Here is a 7,277-nt window from a genome sequence, read left to right on the forward strand (position 1 = left end):
ATACCTCCAACCCCTTCTCTTCCAGCTCCATCTGATCTTCCTGACTATATATGTATATGTATATATATATATATATATATATACAGTATATATATTTCTATATATATATATACATATATATATATATATATATACATATATATATATATATATATATACATATATACATATATATATATATATATATATTCCCTTGGTCTTACAACGTATTTCATTTAGGGCCAAGATATCCTAATTATATTTCATAGATTCACTCTCCACTTGCTGTAACTTCCAAATCTGATTCATGGTTCTAACATTCCAATTACCTATTTTTAATTTTTCTTTAGTATTTATATACTTGGAGATTCTTAGAACCTGCTACGCCCGGGACTATGGGCCATTCTTTCCTCTTCTCTAGCCATGACTGACTAAATCCATAGAAAATTCATTGACTAGATACACCAAAGGATAGCCAGTTCCTTGTGATGTGCAGTGCCAGTCTAACTAAGGCAAGTGACCCCTGCCAATCCATACTAATACTAGTTAGATCAACCACCAGGTATCTAGAGTAGAAGCCAAAGAGACTGCTTGTCCATCGCCTTAAACCCATCTGTCACCCTACTGCCAGTGACTTCATCGAGATTTAGGGGGGCATTTTCTCCACATACAAAGTTATCATTACTCCACCAAGTTGGTGTATCCACTTACACGAGTATAACAGTTGGCAAACATGGATTGCTAAGATATATGTCATAGCTCGGTCTTTGATAGACGAGCAGAATTTTGAGACTCCTAGATAATAAGGACATCAAATATACAGTAAGGATTTCATCGCTACTGAAATACAATTATATAATTCCATTGTTATTGGAAAATACAAAATCAACAAAATATCCTGGAGCCTAACTAATAGACATAATAACATGAAACTTATTGTGTATTTTTGCCCGTAATGAATTTGTACCCTAACATTAAAAAATTAATGGAATATGTTCCAGAGACTCACATTCACCATGTGAAAGGCAAGTCATGCAGTGCGTTAATTGGTTAACTAATGACTTACCTACAGATTCGTTCATCTAATGCAAGTATTCCATATTTTGATTTTAATATGATCATTTTACGGTAGCTACATATTGACAAGACTTGTAGCAATAGGCTGCTACTGGGTACAAAAAAAGTCAATAGCCAAAATAGTCCTAGTATATGCTTTGTCTTGTACTGTTTTCTGTGTAGGCTGTTATCTACACTCTCAGGTCGTAACCCACTGGTTCACCCTCACACAGTTATGAGTTACACATTAACTCAGGCTGTATCAGTCATGTGATGCCTGACAAAACTTAGTACATTCCACACCTTAATCAATTGGGCCGCATGATCGTAATACACTACTGCAACAATGCAGTCTCACCATGGGTAATAACACATTTTTCATTAGGAGAATTTTGAAAAGAAATTGAGACTTTTCTTTAGCTCATGTATTAAGGATGATTAACATAATTATCATAGGCATGAAAATCATTAAATTAGAGGATAGACATCCTCGTTACAGTAAGCGTCAAATGTAAAGCTACAAATTTCAAAATTGATCATACTTCTTTATTTTGTTCCAATTATTATCATTCTCCTTTTCTAGGAACAATTATCAGTGATTAACTGTAAATTGTGGTAAGTAAAGAACATATATATAAACCTCATGATAATGAGACCTAATTAATGGAAAATAATGCTTAAAACCATTCAGATATTAAAGTAACTAATTCTTTATATAACAAACTATTAATATGTTTCTTTGATTATTGAAAGAGGCAAATCATGTAGCCTATGCTAAAAGCGCACACAATTTGGATTTCGATTCTGTTCCCCTACCAACTTGTGTCTTATCTCTATTTCTTTTAATCAGATGCTAAACTTCTTTGAGTTTTATCCAAAGACATCATAATAATTTTCGAAGTAACGCTATAGAAATAGAAAGTTAATTCACTAAATTATAAGGCCAATACTTATGCAGTCAAAACCTGCTGGCATTCAATGTTGAACACTCGTTAACACACTGGAGATGCATATGTTTCTATGAGGGGATATTTTTTTTTTCTTTTTAGAAATTAGTGAAATAACATTGATCATTTGCTGGAGAAATACCTTATGTGATTGAACAGTTAATCACTGATACTTGCTATTATATAGACAGGATAACAATAATTGGAATAAAATATATACTAACTAGCAAACCTGGAGAGTTCCTGGAGCGGATTCATAACTAAAGTTCCGAACTATCAGAAATCACTGTTTGCGTCCAGTGGTTGCGACAAGGCTGATGCTGGGAGGTCTGGAGCAAAGCTCCTCACCTGGTAAGTACTGCCTGGCGATGGAGGTATTAGGACAAAGGCCTTCCCCCTAGGACACGGCTGGTGATTCGTAGGTTGAGAAGAATTTTTTTTTTTTTTCGTTGGTCGAAACTAAAGCCAAATCTGAAGTAGAGTTCGAACGATGGGGGTTTAATTGTCCTAGAGTTGATGTGATTTTATTTAGGTTTTCGAGTAAAAATTTTTTCTTTTTTTTTTTCCAAACATTTCTGACGAAAATGAAAATTCTTTTCTGACAATAATCTCTGGGGAGGATTTTTCAGAAAATGTGTTTGAAGTAGGTTCCCCTACTGTTGATATAGTGGCTTTTTGTGTGTAATGGAATGTGGGGTTACTACATAAAACACATATATTAGGACACAATGCAATATATTATTTGATAACTCATGTATATCAATGCAAAGCATATTAATTTAGCTTTCTTCTCATATGTAATTGATATATCAAAAGGAAATTAATAAATCAAATTCAATGAATAATTTTTCTTCTATGTTTAAAAAAAAAATCCACAATTTCATAATGAAAATAGTAATATTATATAGGATAAATTGAAAACCAAATTAACTTTTTTTTTTCTTGTCTAGTATTATTTCATATAGCTTGAAATACCATTCGCCTCCCTTCTAAATGATGTATTGAATGTTTGTCTATGGCTGTTCTGTCATCAGCTGAATCATACATAAATTGATATATTGATTTCAAGAATTTTAAAACATGGCTTAATGGAGGGTGATTTGTAGGTGTCACTTACAAAATAACCTCTGAATGAGAGAGAACAAATGGTTGTAGACCTTGGCCGTTTTATCCATAAGTTGATGAGATATTTTGCAGAAAGTAAAGGAGGAATGTAAAATTAACAAGAGTGACACAGTAGATGTGGGTGGAGTAATCTCGCTAGAATTCTCGAGTTTCTGCATCAATTTTGACTTCTCAGTTTTATCTATGGGTCCATCCACATGTGCCAGCAAAAGAGGAACACGTGTTAAGGGATAGGACACAATTTTAGACATGTCTTTATTATACCTGATGCTGATGCAAAACAGACGTCCGAATAAATCCCAACAAACTATGGACTATGGCTTTGAATTGACACTTCACTCCACGTTGGCGAAATTTTACTCCTTCCTTCTTGAAAATGATTTTTCGAACATATGGGGGTTTTTGTGACAATGTGGTGTGAACTCATGCCTCAATATATCACCTTTCTTAAAAGATTCTAAAGGGCAACTCTTAATTTTCTCATCTGCTTTCTGTCCAGTCGTCATCTGGCATACGATTGTAAGATTTAGGGTATTTTCTGTCAAGCTATTTTAGGTAAAACAGCATGAAAATTATAACTCTGTTATATTTGAAGGCTGTAGTCACAAGGAACAATTCATCCTCTAGATTTTCAAGCACACATACATGCCTCCCCCCACACGCGCACACACACACACACACACATATATATATATATATATATATGTATGTATGTATATTATATATATATGTATGTATGTATATATAAATATATATATATATATATATATGTATATATATATATATATATATATGTATGTATATATATATATATATATATGTGTGTGTGTGATATATATTATATATACTTATATATATATATATATATATATAAATATATATATATATATATATATCACCCACGAATGACATTTGATACCGAATTCTATCTTGGGAATATATATCCACTCGGAATTCATTTTTATGGTAACAGCTTCTGGCCGGGTTATCATAAAAATTAATTCCAAGTGGATATATATTCCCAGGATAGAATTCGGTATTAAAGGCCATTCGTGGGTGATATTTACAATGACTGAAACCACGTGTACTTGTGATATATATATATATATATATATATACATATGTATATATATATATATATATATATACATATGTATATATATATATATATATATGTGTGTGTGTGTGTGTGTGTGTGCATATGTGTGTGTTAGTGTTTGTGTGTGAGTGTGTGTGTATCAATGTATATCTTTTTCCTGTTCGTAATGCATTCTGAATTCGTTGTTATAGTTATTAGATAATAATTTGTTATCGTTCTATGAGATAAATGATATTAATCATTGTACTTCGGTACAGACTATATAATATTAGAGAGAGAGAGAGAGAGAGAGAGAGAGAGAGAGAGAGAGAGAGAGAGAAGAGAGAGAGAGAGAGAGAGAGAGAGAGAGAGAGAGAGAGAGAGAGAGAGTTTAGTTAAAAAAAATCGGAGATGACTTAACTCTATTGAACTTTAGCAAAGATTTTCTCGTTTATGCATTTGCTTTATGATATAAAATATTCTTGTCTTTTTAATATATGAAAATTTAAAATTTTGCATCTGGCAGTAATGTCCTTTGCTATAATTCTTTAAACGTTATGCCCTAAATCAATTGAGAACCATTGTCCAAGTGAGGACTCCTCTTTTTTGCTTCCATAATAAGTTACTGGATTTTGGAGAACATAATATGGAAATCTGGGAAGGGAAATAGGTTTTAATATCATTTTGAATCTAGGTGTAAAACATGCAACTGCAGAATGTTATTGAATATGAGATATTTGGGGCAATAATTTGGACGGGAGGCTGTGTATAAAGGTTGAAAATGGTACAGAGAAAGGTTTAATGGACTTCTTGTTTTCAGTAATTTGAATATTTTGTAATTTTTTATTTGATATTCCAAGAACATTATCTGATTCGTTTGATTTAATATATATAGCACATAAACCTACATATATACATAAGTCTCATATGTACATATGATCAGATGTGGCATCCCCCCAAAAAGAAAAAAAAGAAAAGAAGAAAACACGATGTGAAATTCACATAATTATGGACTTTTGATTAGTTTTCCCTTGACTTCTTCAAGAAACGTAAGATGAAGTAAAAGACAAAACGAGTCAGGATTTACTTAATAAAAGGTTTTCATTAGGGTTATTGCCTCTCTCTCTCTCTCTCTCTCTCTCTCTCTCTCTCTCTCTCTATCTATGTATATATATATATATATATATATACACAAATATATATATATATATATATATATACATATTTGTATATATATATATATATATATATATTGTACATGCATTTAAGATAACAATAGCAAATGCAGCCATTTATATTCACGTTACTGCAGGTTTAGTTATTTTTCATCCAAAAGCTGGCTAGTCGAATTAGTGATTGCTTGTAGGAACAAACAGAATATATTTGGCACTGACCAAGGTCAGACAGATATATATATATATATATATATACATATATATATACATATATAAATATTTACATATTTATATATATACATATATAAATATATATATATATATATATATATATATTTATATATATATATATATATATATATATACATATATATATATATATATATATATATTTCATGTTATAACTTGGAGTAGGTTATCTTCAACAATAATATCCCCATATTATCCATTTTACGTTTTTGGATTTTTCTGGAGATATATTAAACATGAAACTAAATCATCTCCGAGAAAATTTCCTTCTGGTGTGAGTTCTCTCTCCAGTCAGGTTTACTTTATGTGTCCCTTGACTACAATATTGTCAAGTAAGGGGACGCTCTTTCTCCAGTTGCACACGACAAATGAGAGTCGTTTGTTGACTGTCTCACTGGGTTTTTATTCCACTGCAAGACAAAGATTTCAAACATGTCCGTTCACTCATGTGTATTTATGGTCTTCATATACCAGAAAATATTCTTAGCTTGTCAATCTACCATCTTCTCTTTCTTCCCCTGCTTTGTTTGCAATATAATATATGTCATTACCATTAAAAGTCTAATCCACGACTATTTATTTTGATACATGTTGTTAGAATAATCTCTACTTTATACACACACATATATTTATATATACATATGCATATATATATATATATATATATATTTATATATACACACACACATATATATATATATATATTTATATATATACACACACACACACACACACATATATATATATATATATATACACACACACACATATATATATATATATATATACAATATATATATTATGGTGATTAAAGGTTTCCGGAACATGGGTTAAATATTCACAACGAATAGCTAATGTTATATGCTTAATTTTTCACATGACCATTATATATCTGAAAATGATATGGTATCTGAAATATATAAATATATATATTTATAAATATATACATATATATACATATATATATATATATATATATATTTATATATATATATATATATTATATATTTATATATATATATATATATATATATATAAATATATATATATATATATATATATATTATAGAGACTAATTTCTAGGTGATATAAGTCTTACGGTCTTCTCTGCTGTTCTAAAATATATCAAAAAGAGGTTTTATACACTTGGAAGACCTTTCCTTCTAACTCGTGAGAGTATATTTGATAACGTCTATTGGTTCAGATTCTAAACACAAATCAAACGAAACTCACTGAGAAGAGATAAGACTTTTTTTTTTTTTTTTTTTTTTTTTTTAAGGTTTCCCTTCCCGCAATGCTATATATACCCAAGGAAATCATCAATTGGTATAATTTTGTGTAAAAAACAGTGTCGTATTTTATGATTACATAAAGATCATATTCTGAAAACTGAGTCTCTTTTGCAGTCAGAGGAATAACAGATAAAATGGAGAAATATAAAGATATATAATATTATACAAGAATTTCCGACCTTTGCCCTTCTCTGGAACTCTTAGATGAACTCGTAATTCTTCTTCTTCTTAATTTTCTTCTTCTTCCTTTTCTTTTTCTTTTTCTTCTTCTTCTTCTTATTCATCTTCTTCTTCTTCTTCTTCTTCTTCTTCTTCTTCTTCTTCTTCTTCTTCTTACTTTCGCTTGGTCGAAGATTTCATCGGGAACTTCCAAGAT

The sequence above is a fragment of the Palaemon carinicauda genome, chromosome 23 (genome assembly GCF_036898095.1).
Source record: "Palaemon carinicauda isolate YSFRI2023 chromosome 23, ASM3689809v2, whole genome shotgun sequence".
Taxonomy (NCBI): Eukaryota; Metazoa; Arthropoda; class Malacostraca; order Decapoda; family Palaemonidae; genus Palaemon; species Palaemon carinicauda.